Source organism: Lissotriton vulgaris, chromosome 1_2 (assembly GCF_964263255.1).
Source record: "Lissotriton vulgaris chromosome 1_2, aLisVul1.2, whole genome shotgun sequence".
Classification (NCBI taxonomy): Eukaryota; Metazoa; Chordata; class Amphibia; order Caudata; family Salamandridae; genus Lissotriton; species Lissotriton vulgaris.
Window position 1 is genome coordinate 96792051 of NC_141686.1, and position 15997 is coordinate 96808047.

At 50.4% G+C, this 15997-nt stretch overlaps 1 protein-coding gene and 1 pseudogene across 1 annotated transcript in view; one reads left to right on the top strand and one right to left on the bottom strand.

Annotated features, from left to right (window-relative positions):
- Positions 1–15997, top strand: part of BCL2L13 (BCL2 like 13) — a 482186-nt gene that overhangs the window by 336382 nt on the left and 129807 nt on the right. The gene's annotated exons all lie outside the window — the stretch shown is intronic.
- Positions 1404–15796, bottom strand: LOC147733986 (c-Myc-binding protein pseudogene; annotated as a pseudogene).

The window sequence follows — 15997 nt, forward strand, 5'->3', positions numbered from 1 at the left end:
CTTTGCAGGGACTGTGGATCGAGCTGTTAGATGTCTGGGAGTCTGGTTCTTGTCAGGCTCTGGGCTCGGGCTCCGGTGGGAGGCGGCGGCAAAGCAGTCGTTGATCGCTGGATGGTGCCTGTGTTCACAGGGTGGCCACTCCTTGGCCACAAGGGAGATTCTTCAGTCTTCTGTGGAGTGGAGCTCCAATCAAGTAGTGTGCTATACAAGTATCAATTTACATTTCTGAGCAGCAGAACATCGAAGGTCCAGAGTTTCTTCTTATGTAGTCGAATTTCAGGGTAATCTGCAGTCTTGGGACTCAGCTCCTACTTTTAAACCAGTAATAGGGGCTGGACTACCTACTAGGTCCCTCCTATGGGTGGGACCAGGAAGGGGGGTGGTTACACCCCCTTTCCTTTGTCCAGTTTCGCACCAGAGCTGGGGCTGGAGTGCCCCAGCACCGGTTTGAACTGGCCTATGCACGGGGACACCTTGTGTGCCCCAGGCATGTCTGATTCTATTCTGCCCTAGCTAATCAGATACACAAAATCCTATCTGGGGTGGTGCTAGCACCTCCCAAGGCAGGAAACCCTTTGTCCAAGCCTCCCTCGCTGGAAGGACTCCCAGCAGCAGGAGGTCAGACTTGTGTCTGTGGAGGCAGCATCCATTTTGTGATGCTGAGGCTCTGTTTAAAAAATCAAAAACAATAAAGCAGCAGGGCCTGATGCTCTTCCTGGCGAAGTCTATAAAACGCTCCAGGATCTTTTGGTACCAAAACTCTGTGAGCTGTTTAATTATATATATATATATATAGCCCTCAGGGTAGAATTCCGCCGTCTTGGAAAGAATCTACCATTGTGTTAATTTTAAAACCAGGGAAGGACCACCTTAGGGCAGACTCCTACAGACCAATCTCCCTGCTGAACGCAGATTACAAGATCTTCACTAGAGTTTTGTCAGGGAGATTGGCCAAACTGGTCCCGTTTTTGATCAACCCGGACCAGAAGGGTTTCATCCCGGGGAGATACATCCACAAATTAACCTTACAGCTGATCGGTAATATTGATCTTGCCGTGGCACGGTCGGAGCCTTTAGCGGTGGCAGCCTTTGACACGACGAAGGCTTTCGACCGTGTCAACTGGGGTTTTCTCTGGGATGTTCTTACTATTAGGGGGTTCGGAGAGACCTTTATCCAAACTATAAGAGGATGCTATGAGGGTGCCTCGGCGGCGATTTTATTGAACGGCTCTTTGTCATCACGCTTTAATGTCAGGAGGGGAACAAGGCAGGGGTGTCCCATCTCACCCCTCTTGTTCGATCTCTATATTGCGCCTTTGGCACAAGAATTGAGGCTAGATGATCAAATTACACCATTTAGAATAAAGGAATACTGCTGCCAGCTGGCATTATACGCAGACGACCTACTGGTTTATACCAGTGACCGGGTAGAGGTTTTTCCCAGAGTCGAGGAGATCATGGCATTCTATGGGCGATACTCCGGGTATCTAATCAACAATACAAAAACAGAAATAATGTGCTGGGGTGTTGATCAGTGGGAGAGAGCAACAAGCAGCCAGTTTAGGTATCTAGGCATATTAATCACATCTGACCTTAACAACATAGTGAATATAAATTTGAAAAAGGTGGCTAAAGATATTGACCATCTATTTTCGAGATGGCAAAACCTTCTGTCAACATTATATGGCCCCATTAACTTGGTCAAAATGGTCCTCTTGCCCAAAATAACCTATCTATTCAACGTGATACCCTTAACATTCCATGATAAAATCTTAAAAAAGATCCAGGGGAAGATGGGCAGTTTTATCTAGGCAAATAAGAACGCTCGGATGTCCTGGAAAAAACTGAAAAGAAGACTGCGAACGGGGGAGTTGGCACTTCCGGATATTGTGTGGTATCCCTTTTGCTTTCCAGCTAAAAAAATGTCCGCACCCTTTTAAGTAGCCCAGACAATTCTCATTGGGGGCAGATTTTGAATATGATGTTAGATCAGGAAGGGGGTGGCCCTGGATTTTTGTATAAATTTGGTGCGCCAAGATTTTACAAAAAGGTTCGCCTAAAGGTATTGAAATCTGCCTTGATTCTTTGGAACAGAGCTAAGGGGTATTGAGGTATAAAATATTATTCAGATTTTGCCCCTATATGGGACTCCCCAGGTACTCTGCTATGTCTCCAGGATAGCCTACCTCTATCAGTCAGGAGAGCGGGAATAACAATCTGGTCAGATTTAGTATCATCGGAGGGGGTACTTCCTTGGGAGGTTTTGCGGTCTAGGATTGGGGACTCCCGTTCAAGATTTAAATATATCCAACTCTGTTCGTGGTATTCCACTGAGAAAAACAACATCGGGGGAAATTGGGACATCGAGTTGGCGCTTCTGGCCCCGACTCACAGGAAGAAAGAAGTGGGATTTCTGAATAGGGAATTGATGAGGTGAGTGAAATTCTAGCTCCACCGTTATATCTTGTATGGAGACTTTCTGTCCTGGAGGTCCCTTCAGCTGATCTGTATAATCTCTCTTCAATATCTATATAGATTTGTTAAATCTGCTTCCCTTAAAAAGAATCACTACTATGTTATAAATAGGCTTTATTACACCCCTAAAAAAATTGTAAAATTTGTCAACCCACCTACTGTATGCCCCAGATGTGATATGCCAGAGGCTGATGATATCCATGTCTGCTATGATTGCCCTATGATCGGCCCCTTTTGGGCCACCATTGAGAGGACATTGGAGAGTGTTTTTAAGATGAAACTTAGTTTCAATGTTGTAGGGGTCTTTTTTGGTTTGGACACTGATCTCACAAATGGGTTAAGGGAGACGCAGGTGGCTATATTTTTTACTCTAATTCTTATTGCACGTAGGGAAATATGTAAAGTTTGGAAGGATGTCACCCCTCCCCGAAAAATGGCTTCAATCTGCACTTAGAATTGCACGTTAAGAAACTAGTACACCACATAATAGGAATAGCACAGTATGGCAACCTCTGATGGAATGGGCTAAGGAATGAGGCTGGTAAGAAACCTTGAAATTGTCCAATGATTATACCTGGCCCCAGAATGAAGGGGTAGCCGGGTCTGCTCTACGTACAGCAAGAACTTCAACCCGGGGCGCCCAGGATGGACAGGGGTTGCGAGTGTTCATTTGTACGTGCCAAGGTGAGATGAGGACAACAACAAAAAAAAAGGAAGGGGTGGAGAATGCTGGGCTCGAGGCAGTGCCCGCAAGGAAGCTGTGTAGAATGCCGGCTCGAGGTAGTGTCCGCAAGGAAGGGGTGGAGAATGCTGGCTTGAGGCAGTATCCGCAAGGAAGTGGTGGAGAATGCTGGCTCGATGCGCAATGTAGGGGTGGAGAATGCTGGCTCGAGGCAGTACCCGCAAGGAAGGGGTGGAGAATGCAGGGCTCGAGGCAGCGCCCGCAAGGAAGGGGTGGAGAATGCTTGCTCAAGGCGCATGGTAGGGGTGGAGAATGCTGGCTCGAGGCAGTGTCCGCAAGGAAGGGGTGGAGAATGCTGGGCTCGAGGCAGTGCCCGCAAGGAAGGTGTTGAGAATGCTGGGCTCGAGGCAGTGTCCGCAAGGAAGGGGTGGAGAATGCTGTCTCGAAGCAGTGTCCGCAAGGAAGGGGTTGAGAATGCAGGGCTCGAGGCAGTGTCCGCAAGGAAGGGCTGGAGAATGCTGGCTCGAGGCAGTGTACACAAGGAAGGGGTGGAGAATGCAGGGCTCGAGGCAGTGCCCGCAAGGAAGGGGTGGAGAATGCTGGGCTCGAGGCAATGTCCTCAAGGAAGGAGTGGCGAGTGCTGGCTTGAGGCAGTGCCCGCAAGGAAGGGGTGGAGAATGCTGGCTCGAGGCAGTGCCAGCAAGGAAGAGGTGGAGAATGCTGGGCTCGAGGCAGTGTCGCAAGGAAGGGGTGGAGAATGCTGGCTCGAGGCAGTGTACGCAAGGAAGGGGCGGAGAATGCTGGGCTCGAGGCAGTGTCGCAAGGATGAGGTGGAGAATGCTGGGCTCGAGGCAGTGTCGCAAGGAAGGGGTGGAGAATGCTGGGCTCGAGGCAGTGTCGCAAGGATGAGGTGGAGAATGCTGGGCTCGAGGCAGTGTCGCAAGGAAGGGGTGGAGAATGCTGGGCTCGAGGCAGTGCCGCAAGCAAGGGGTGCAGAATGGTGGCTCAAAGCAGTGCCCGTAAGGAAGGGGTGGAGAATGCTGGCTCGAGGAAGTGTTGCAAGGAAGGGGTGGAGAATTCTGGGCTCGAGGCAGTGTCCGCAAGGAAGGGGTGGAGAATGGAAGGGCTGGAGAATGCTGGGCTTGAGGCAGTGCTGCAAGGAAGGGGTGGAGAATTCCGGGCTCGAGGCAGTGTCGCAAGGAAGGGGTGGAGAATGCTGGGCTCGAGGCAGTGCCGCAAGGAAGGGGTGGAGAATGCTGGGCTCGAGGTAGTGCCACAAGGAAGGAGTGGAGAATGCTGGGCTCGAGGCAGTGCCACAAGGAAGGAGTGGAGAATGCTGGGCTCGAGGCAGTGTCCGCAAGGAATGGGTGGAGAATGGAAGGGGTGGAGAATGCTGGGCTCGAGGCAGTGCTGCAAGGAAGGGGTGGAGAATGCTGGGCTCGAGGCAGTGCCGCAAGGAAAGGGTGGAGAATGCTGGTTCGAGGCAGTGTCCACAAGGAAGGGGTGGAGAATGCTTGCTCGAGGCGCAAGGTAGGGGTGGAGAATGCTGGCTCAAGGCAGTGTACGCAAGGAAGGGGTGGAGAATGCTGGCTCGAGGCAGTACCCGCAAGGAAGGTGTGGAGAATGCGGACTCGAAGCAGTGTCCCCAAGGAAGGGATGGAGAATGCTAGCTCGAGGCAGTGTATGCAAGGGGTGGAGAATGCTGGCTCGAGGCAGTGTCTGCAAGGAAGGGGTGGAGAATGCTGGCTCGAGGCAGTGTACGCAAGGAAGGGGTGGAGAATGCTGGGCCCGAGGCAGTGTCGCAAGGAAGGGTTGGAGAATGCTGGGCTCAAGGCTGTGTCGTATGGAAGGGGTGGAGAATGCTGGGCTCGAGGCAGTGCCGCAAGGAAGGGGTGTAGAATGCTGGGCTTGAGGCAGTGCCGCAAGGAAGGGGTGGAGAATGCTGGCTCAAGGCAGTGCCCGTAAGGAAGGGGTGGAGAATGCTGTGTCGAAGCAGTGTCCGCAAGGAAGGGGTGGAGAATGCTGGCTCGAGGCAGTGTACACAAGGAAGGGGTGGAGAATGCTGGGGTCGAGGCAGTTCTGCAAGGAAAGGGTGGAGAATGCTGGCTCGAGGCAGTGTATGCAAGGAAGGGGTGGAGAATGCTGGGGTCGAGGCAGTTCTGCAAGGAAAGGGTGGAGAATGCTGGCTCGAGGCAGTGTATGCAAGGAAGGGGTGGTGAATGCTGGGCTCGGGGCAGTGTCCGCAAGGAAGGGGTGGAGAATGCTGGCTCGAGGCAGTGTCCGCAAGGGAGAGGTGGAGAATGCTGGCTCGAGGCAGTGCCTGCAAGGAAGCTGTGGAGAATGCTGACTCGAGGCAGTGCCCGTAAGGAAGGGGTGGAGAATGCTGGCTCGAGGCAGTGCCCGTAAGGAAGGGGTGGAGATTGCTGTCTCGAAGCAGTGTCCGCAAGGCAGGGGTGGAGAATGCTGGCTCGAGGCAGTGTACACAAGGAAGGGGTGGAGAATGCTGGGCTCGAGGCAGTGCTGCAAGGAAAGGGTGGAGAATGCTGGCTCGAGGCAGTGTACACAAGGAAGGGGTGGAGAATGCTGGGCTCGAGGCAGTGCTGCAAGGAAAGGGTGGAGAATGCTGGCTCGAGGCAGTGCCCGCAAGGAAGCTGTGGAGAATGCTGGCTCGAGGCAGTGTCCGCAAGGAAGGGGTGTAGAATGCTGGCTCGAAGCAGTGTCTGCAAGGAAGGGGTGGAGAATGCTGGCTCGATGCGCAAGGAAGGGATGGAGAATGCTGGGCTCGAGGCAGTGCCCGCAAGGAAGGGGTGGAGAGTACTTGCTCGAGGCGCAAGGTAGGGGTGGAGAATGCTGGCTCGAGGCAGTGTCCTCAAGGAAGGGGTGGAGAATGCTGGGCTTTAGGCAGTGCCCGCAAGGAAGGTGTTGAGAATGCTTGCTCAAGGCAGTGTCCGCAAGGAAGAGGTGGAGAATGCAGGGCTCGAGGCAGTGTCCTCAAGGAAGGAGTGGCGAATGCAGGGCTCGAGGCAGTGTCCGCAAGGAAGGGGTGGAGAATGTTAGCTTGAGGCAGTGTACACAAGGAAGGGGTGGAGAATGCTGACTCGAGGCAGTGCCCGCAAGGAAGGGGTGGTGAATGCTGTCTCGAGGCAGTGTACACAAGGAATGGGTGGAGAATGCTGGCTAGAGGCATTGCCCGCAAGGAAGGGGTGGACAATGCTGGGCTCGAGGCAATGTCCGCAAGGAAGGAGTGGCGACTGCTGGCTTGAGTCAGTGCCCGCAAGGAAGGGGAGGAGAATGCTGGCTCGAGGCAGTGCCAGCAAGGAAGGGGTGGAGAATGCTGTCTCTAAGCAGTGCCCGCAAGGAAGGGGTGGAGAATGCTGGCTCGAGGCAGTGCCAGCAAGGAAGGGGTGGAGAATGCTGTCTCTAAGCAGTGTCCGCAAGGAAGGGGTGGAGAATGCTGGGCTCGAGGCAGTGTCGCAAGGAAGGGGTGGAGAATGCTGGGCTCGAGGCTGTCGCATTCTCCACCTCTTCCTTGCGGACACTGCCTCGAGCCAGCATTCTCCACCCTTTCCTTGCAGCACTGCCTCAAGCCCAATGTGAACATTTGAAAGGTACTCTATTTTTTATTTTTTTTACCTTTTCAATAACATTTATTAGCATCTATTTAGATTGCAATAGGAAATAGACAGATGTACATGAGAAGCCCTTTGCATTTACTACTTCGAGAGAGTCCTATACCAGCCATTTTTAGGTCTCGTGGCGTCGAAGCGCGGTCTCGCCAGAGACCTATTGTTAGGGAATCAGCTTTCCAAGAGAGGGGGCAGGAGCTGGCCGCACGCTCGGAATTGAGCGGGCCACGCGCACGTGAACGCGCTCGCTGTGGCCAGCTCCTGTCTCCTCTCCTGGAAAGCTGTACCAAACAGCCACACCTTCCCTTGGTTACGCATGCGCACAAACAGAGACACACACACGAGCGCACCTACACACACGCACGCACACATACAGAGACCCCCGCCCACCCCCTGCCACACACAGAGACACACACAAGCGCACCTACACACACGCACACACACATACAGAGCCTCCCCGCCGCGCACACACAAGCGCGTACACACACACACACACACACACACACACAAGCACACCCACCACCCCTCCCAACCCCCCCCCCCCACAAGTAAGGCCCATTTACCGCCACTCCGGACTCCAGCCACCACCGCGGGGCTCTCCCTCGGGCATGGGAGCCCCGCGTCACCAGCACTGCTTCTCTCCGTGGCACTCTGTCGGCGCGGGCTTCCGAAGACGGAAGTCCCGCCCCACGGAAGGTTTCGGTTTCGCTCACGGCTTGTTTAACTGATGCTAGAGTCTATCAATAAACACATGTTGCCTCCTATGAAGTTCATTGCTGCGCACAAAGACCATCGTGGTAGTTTACGAAGAATGGCAGCTTTTGATGTTATGATCCAAACTCTTAGAAGTCGCAAAGAAATGTCCAGTCTTTTTTGCTCACAAAAGTAGTTCTAACCGGTAGTCCGGACCTTCTCTCTACGTTTAATTATTTAGCACGACATTGCTAGTTTTTATGTTTTTCTAGTACTCAAACTGTGCTGTGCGATTGTGGACATATCAGTGTGTATGGTTGCATGTCTGTTGATGAATGTCTTATATTGGATTAGATGGATGAGTGAGTGTGATGCCAATGGCCTGGCGCGTGGTCGGACTTGTGCCGACCTGATCCCTATTGGTGAGCGTGACCAAGCTGTTTACTGGTGTTACATAACTGGCGTACAGTAAGCCAAACACTTATTTTTTATTACTTTTTTTCCCTAGTTGCTCATTTTTCTTAAACCGCAGTGACTCTTGGCAAACATGTTTTAATAGCATAAATAACCGTGCTCGAGGTGTTGCCCATGAGATCATTGTCTTTCCTATGCGCCCGCGATGGGTAGATAATTCGGTCGGCGGTGAGTATCTCCTACGGTGCAAATTTATGCAGTGCCCGCTCGCTAGATTACCTCAGCAGAACTCCGAAGTTAATTTTTTTAATGACACACCAAACTGAATTACTCCTAAACTCTTGTGTGTATTTGCTTCTGCCGAACTAGGGCCTCAAGAGGCTGTTTGCCTACTGTTGGCTGGGTGCCTTTTGGCTTTGACTTCTGAAGTCATATGAGGCCGATCTTCCTACTAGCAATCCCCCTTGCTCTGTCTTCCTTTGTTGTTCAGTGTTAGAAGTTGGCTGCTTTCCCATACGTGTTACACGGCCAAAATTTAGTAGAAACTGCAGGAGGATTTCTGCGCATGGTGCTTTGAGGTCCCGAGGACTGGTTGGTATATTTAAAATATCCCGGCTCGCTACAGAGTCTGTAGTATTACCCGATCTAGCGTGGGACATTCACAATTCCAAGTCCTGCATTTTTCAGAAAGGAGCATGGGGTGTTATGCAGACTAGTTCCAGCACGTTAAGTTCTTGGAAAATATTTTACGTGGTATTAACAGGTTGCATGTCTTGCTTGGTGCTTACTGCTTGAAACCATCCTAACCCCCTCCCCAGCTCTCCAATGCTTGAGGTGCATCATCAGAGCTGTGTGAATAATAACAGCTGTGAGCACCGTGCCTGAGGTGCATCATCAGAGCTGTGTGAATAATAACAGCTGTGAGCCCGTGCCTGCGGTGCATCATCAGAGCTGTGTGAATAATAACAGCTGTGAGCCCGTGCCTGAGGTGCATCATCAGAGCTGTGTGAATAACAACTGTGAGCCCGTGCCGGAGGTGCATCATCAGAGCTGTGTGAAAAATACCAGCTGTGAGCCCGTGCCTGAGGTGCATCATCAGAGCTGTGTGAATACCAGCTGTGAGCCCGTGCCTGAGGTTCATCATCAGAGCTGTGTGAATAATAACTGCGTCAGCCCGTGCCTGAGGTGTATCAGAGCTGTGTGAATAATAACTGCGTCAGCCCAGTGTCAAAGCTGTGTGAATAATATCTGCATCAGCCCCGTGCCTGAGGTGCATCATCAGAGCTGTGTGAATAATAATAGCTGTGAGCCCGTGCCTGAGGTGCATCATCAGAGCTGTGTGAATAACAGCTGTGAGCCCGTGCCTGAGGTGCATCATCAGAGCTGTGTGAATAATAACTGCATCAGCCCCTTGCGTGAGGTGCATCATCAGAGCTGTGTGAATAATAACCGCTGTGAGCAACAGCATACTCTTGCACATACTCTCACTTCTCACCAATTCAAAGTTTGCTAAAAATTTTATGCAACGCATTGTCATACACAATGCCAATAACTCAAACTTTAATGCTGCAAGACCTATTGCATTGTAAATGCTTGGTTCGAGGCATGTGGGCTGCTGAATTCATATCTGTGCATAGATGGCCGCCTAGTGTTGGATCCGGATGATTGCACATTGTTGTCCTGGAAGAGTGTTCGAAGTATCACGAGATAGGTGGCTCCTCCCCCGGACTACAGTGCGCATGGGCATCCTCTCCATCCTCAGATTGTTTTTTTCCGCCATTGGGTTCGGATGTACTTTTCTTTACTCCAGTTCGGAAACTTTCTAAAGGCCAAAAGGCCTTCGGGGTCATCGGTATTGTTTCGATCGGTGCCGAGTTCTTGTTCCAGTTCTTCTTGAGCAGGACGTCAAAGAGAGCCACGTGGCCTTTTCGACACCGGAGGCCCGATTGTTGATGGAACGGAGCCCGTTCAAACGATGCCCCCTCTGTAACTCTAAGTACCCGCACATCGATGTACACCCGGTGTGCAACAAGTGCTTATCACCAGAGCACGATGAGAACAACTGTCTAGCTTGTGCTCGATTCAGGTCGAAGAAAACGCTTAGACTCCGACGCGCAGCGAGGCAAACTATGTCGAAACCAGCGCCCGACCCAGTGAATATCTTCGACGATGAAGACGATGAGGTCGTCGAGACAGAGGATCCAGAACAGCAGTCGGATCCCGGTTCGGAGCATTACTCCAACTATTATGAAGACGACGAAGACAACGTCGAAGACGAAAAGGTCGGCGAGGTAAGGGACAACGTATCCCCCATTGGAGCCGTTGATGACTACTCGAGCGAGGATCCAGGCCCAACAGTGGGTACGGGGCCCGAGACACACACTCAAAGACTTTCAAAGGCTCCGGTCGAGGCATCGCCAGAAGGCCATAGCCAAGATCATGAAAAACATTCTATAGCCCTGCGTCAAGGCCCGGCTAAGAATACATCAGATGAGCCATTGGTTCAACTACTCAAAACTAAACCGAAAGCCATCGAGTCAAAAACTAAACCGAAACTGCTAAAAACAGTCTTCGGGTCGAAAAGCTCAAACCCATCGGAGTCGACGAAGACAAAGGGTGTCGACAACCCTGCGGGGTCAAAAGTAAAAAGTGTCGAACCGAAGATCGGTGTGCTGAAGTCCGCCATTAAAACCAAGCACGTTGAACCGAATAAGTCGACGCCGACGGACAGCGACACAAACAAGGGACTCGAGTCTCGGAAGGTTCTCGATCCGAAGCATCAGATCGACAGGCCACAGCTCGTCAAAGGCCTCTAGTCGAAATCCAAAAGCGCCTCGAAGGACCACGTCGAGTCGAGGCAAAAGAGCGCGCCTCCGACGCCACAAGCACCGAAGTCGACGCAGGGCCAAAAACGTATTGGCGAAAAGGCGAAGTCGGTCGGCCCTACATCGCACCGAAGAAGGTCAGTCTGTCTAAAGACACTATGCCACCGATAAAATTTGGACTGCCACCGACTGCACGCCCCAAGGCGCTCTATCAAAAACCTGGGGTCGAAACACCCAAACAGGTGTCATTGGGAAAAAGGAGTCATCCTCTGGAAGAGGACGTTATGTACCAAGAGCCCTCATATGATGACCAGTCGAAGCTACATATCGACTCCGAACCTGGTAGACTTACTTTTTATCAAATGAAGATCAGGTTGGAAAATCCTCTGGAATCATACAAAATTCCACTCAAAAAGAAAAGGGATTCTGCAACATCACCTGTCCTTTTTGAGACTGTGAGGTACCATGGCCAGGACACATCTGCATACTCACCCACACCCACTACTGAGGATATGGGGTCTGACGATGATGAACAATATAATTACCCTGCGGACACTGATCAAGATGACCAGACTGAAGCCTGGACAGAACATGCTGACCAGGGGGAATCACAGACTATTCCTGATACTCCCTCTTATCCTGTTAAAACTTCAGCAACAGAAGATACAGCTGCGTTCAACGCTTTAATTGAAAGGGCAGCACAAAATCATGATGTGGACATGTATGCTGACCAGTTGAAGAGGACTTCCTGTTTGACACTTTCTCCACCTCAGAGAAATCTGTTAAAACTTTGCCAATGCTAAAAGGTGTTCTTAAACACGCAGGGGACATTTTCAAAGAAACCACTAGAGCAAGGGTTATTAACCTCAGAATTGAAAGAAAATACAGACCAGCGCCTGTGGACCCTACATATATTAAGGGACAGCTGCCGTTAGACTCTTTGGTGGTCTCAAATGCTCGTAAGCGCGCCAACTCACAAACTACGGGTGATGCTCCTCATCCAGACAAGGAATCTAAAGTATTAAAAGCTTCTGTGAAAAGGGTGGCTGCTCAAGCAGCTAATATCTGGAGAATTTCTAATACAGGGGCCCTATTAGCCAGATACGATAGGGCGCATTATGACACTCTAGAGCAACTGCTACAACATTTGCCTGAGGCCTACAAGGAGGGAGCAGAGATGCTAATCCAGGAGGGTAAACTCCTATCCAACGCATCCATTAAATGTGCGCTAGACGCAGCAGACACCGCAGCCAGGGCCATCAACACAAGTGTCATGCTCAGGAGACATGCTTGGTTGCGCATCTCTGGGTTCAAACCTGAGATTCAAGCCACATTACTGAATCAGCCTGTGAACCCTGATTTTTTTATTTGGTCCTGATGTGGACACAATCTTAGAAAAGATTAAAAAAGACACAGAGACAGCCAAGTCTATGGGTGCCTTAAAGTCCCAACAGTTCAGAGGAGGTTCCTTTTGTCGCTCCAGTAACAGAGGAGCTACATGAGGCCAGGCATCACAACAGATTCCATACAATAAAGGGAGCACGCAAACCACCTATAATAAAAATAATAGAGGTGGATACCGTGGCAACAGCAGCAAAGGCAGAGGACGAGGAAATAACACCAGATCCTCCGCCAATACTAAACAGTGACGCCTTGTCACTGCCACCGGACCATGTAACACCGGTCGGGGGGGCGATTACAACAGTTCCTGCCAGTCTGGGAGAGCATTACCACAGACAGGTGGGTGAGACAACTTATTCAGTACTTCTATTGTCTAGAGCTAACTTCCACTCCACCCAACATACCCCCAAGACACCGTCCTATGTCCGCAGAGCACATAGACTTATTGCAGCAAGAAGTTGTCAGCATGCTGCAAAAAGGGGCCATAGTTCTCGTCCCCATACAGGAACAGGGTACAGGGGTATACTCGCTGTACTTCTTAATCCCCAAAAAAGACGGGTCCCTCAGGCCAATACTGGATCTCAGGCCCCTGAACCAATACATCTTATCAGAACACTTTCACATGCTCACTCTACAACAGGTTCTGCAAATGCTCACTCAGGGAGACTTCCTCGCAACACTAGACCTAAAAGACGCGTACTTCCACATACCAATACATCCTACACACAGAAAGTATCTCCGGTTTACCATACAAAATCAGCACTACCAGTTCAAGGTACTACCTTTCGGGGTGACAACAGCCCCCAGGGTATTTACCAAGTGCCTAGCAACAGTAGCGGCGCACCTAAGGAAAAACCATGTCCACGTCTACCCCTATCTGGACGACTGGCTCTTCCAAGCAAAGTCAGTCCAGCAATGTGACAGCCACATGTCTCGCACTATTCACCTCGTGCACAGCCTCGGGTTCTCATTAAACTACGCAAAGTCTCATCTCCAACCCGCTCACGTACAACAGTACCTAGGAGCGACGATAGACACTCTGGTAGCAAAGGCGCAGCCAAACTTAGCAAGAATCAACAGTATTCAAAGTCTCATCTCCAACCCGCTCACGTACAACAGTACCTAGGAGCGACGATAGACACTCTGGTAGCAAAGGCGCAGCCAAACTTAGCAAGAATCAACAGTATTCAATTACTGATGATTCAGACCCCAACACTCGCTCCCAGCACGGGTGTTTATGCAGTTGATAGGCATGATGGCCTCCTGCATCTTCATAGTCCCTCACGCGAGACTATACATGCGTCCGCTTCAGGAGTGCTTAGCACGGCAATGGAACCAGGCTCAAGGACAATTAAAAGACCTAGTGTTGGTGACCGGTTGCGCATACAACTCTCTGCATTGGTGGAACCCACAAAACCTTTGCAGGGGACGACCGTTCCAAGATCCTGTACCACAAATAGTGCTGACGGACGCATCTCTCCTGGGCTGGGGAGCGCGTGTCTTCCATTACACAGTGCGGGGACTATGGACGACACAACAAAAGATGCACATCAACCTGCTGGAACTGATGGCAATCTTCATGGCAATGAAGGCGTTCAAGGTACATTTGTGCAACAAAGCCGGTTTGATCCGGACGGACAACATGACTGCCATGTACTACATACAGAAGCAGGGAGGGACACACTCTCCACAGTTGTCACATCTAGTGCAAAGCATGTGGAAGTGGGCCATTCAGAGGAACATATTCCTCATGGCGGAACACCTCCCAGGCAGGGACAACCAGATGGCGAATCTGCTCAGCAGACACAGCCACCAGATGCATGAGTGGGAGATAAATCCCTCAGTGCTACAACCGTACTTCCAGCAGTGGGGTCACCCAGAGATAGACCTGTTCGCCACAAGGGAAAACGCAAAATGCTAAAGCTTCGCCGCCAGGTTTCCACATCCGCAGTCTCAGGGCAATGCGATATGGATGAACTGGTCAGGCAGGTTTGCGTACGCTTTTCCCTCAGCCCCGCTCATACCACTAGTGGCACGTAAACTGCGACAACACTCCATGACACTCATCCTAGTTGCTCCAACGTGAGTGAGGCAACCATGGTACACCACGTTCCTAGAATTTTCCTTGGTGCCTCATCAAAGGCTGCGATTAACATCCAGTCTTTTAACGCAGAGCCATGGAGACATTCAGCACCCAGATTCGCAACAGTTGAACCTTGCGATCTGGCTCCTGAAGTCATAGTTTGGTTACCTGAACTTTCCTCCTGACTGTATGAATATCATCAAAGAGGCGAGAAGACCTACAACCAGAGCATGCTATGCGGCGAAGTGGACACTATTTGTCATCTATTGTACCAATAATGACATAAATCCGCTAGATGCATCTACTCAAAACATCATATGTTACCTGTTACATTTACATAGCTGCAATCTAGCCTACAGTTCCATACGTATACATTTAGCTGCAGTGGCAGCTTATCTTCAGAACAGGCAACACCTTTCCCTCTTCAGAGTACCTGCTATTAAAGCTTTTAAGGAGGGACTCAAACGAGTGATTCCTCCAAGACACCCACCTTCACCTGTCTGGAACCTGAACGTGGTTCTAACCAGACTGATGGGACCACCTTTTGAACCTCTACACTCGTGTGAGATACAATTTCTAACGTGGAAGGTGGCTTTCTTAGTGGCGATTACATCACTTAAGAGTTAGTGAGCTACAAGCCCTAACTATTCAGGAGCCAATCATACAAATTCATGCAAATAAGGTAGTGCTACGTACAAACCCTAAATTTATGCCAAAGGTGGTATCCCAGTTTCACATCAATCAGACTATCGAACTGCCAGTGTTCTTCCCAAATCCAGATTCAGTGGCAGAAAGAGCTCTACATACCCTGGATGTTAAAAGAGCTCTCCTGTACTATATAGACAGGACAAAACCTTTCAGAAAAACTAAGCAACTATTTGTTGCCTTTTCACCACAGCACAAAGGCAACCCCATTTCAAAATCCGGTATAGCCAGATGGATTGTTAAGTGCATACAAATTTGTTATCAGAAAGCTAAACGCACATTAACAGTTCCCCCCAAGAGCGCATTCCACACGCAAGTTAGGGGCATCCATGGCTTTCCTGGGAAACATTCCTCTAGAAGACATATGTAGAGCAGCCACATGGACTACCATACATACATTTAGCAAACACTACTGCGTAGATGTACACTCCAAACAGCAGGCAGCTGTAGGACAGGCTGTACTCAAGACTCTTTTTCACACTGCTGCAGCTGGCATGGGCAACCACCGGTAGGGGGGAGACTGCTATACATTCTATGCACAGATATGAATGTCAGCAGCCCTACATGCCAAGAACAGATGCATTCTGGTAAGTAGCATATTCCTTCTTCTTGAGGCGGTTCACCGTGCTTAGATTTGTACTATTTGAATTCTTTCTGTAAAGCTTCATATTTTTGATTACGTTCAGCTAACTCTAGACGAAGCGTCTTAACATCTGCAGTTTGCGGACCAGCCACACACACATGTTTTTCAGAAAGTCCAATGCATTGTTTGGTTTCTCTGGTTCTTCATAAAGTCCACCAACACTTTGGTTAGCATATCGAGTACTCCGGCCTTTTCGCGATATCTCCTAAATTGCTCCCTCTTGGAGTCAGCAGCTTTACAGTGCGCCATACCAACCCCTGTGCTGCCTGCCGCCACCACCGCTCCTACCACTTCCACCACCGCGCTCTGATTTACTGCGTTTATTGTTCCTCGACGCCTCTGCTATCGCTTTGCTGTCGTCCGCACATGCGTACTTTGAAGAAAGCTAAGATTTGACAAAAGTGCCATGAGAACACGCCCTCTGTTCTGTGCTTTGTAACTCCTCAACAT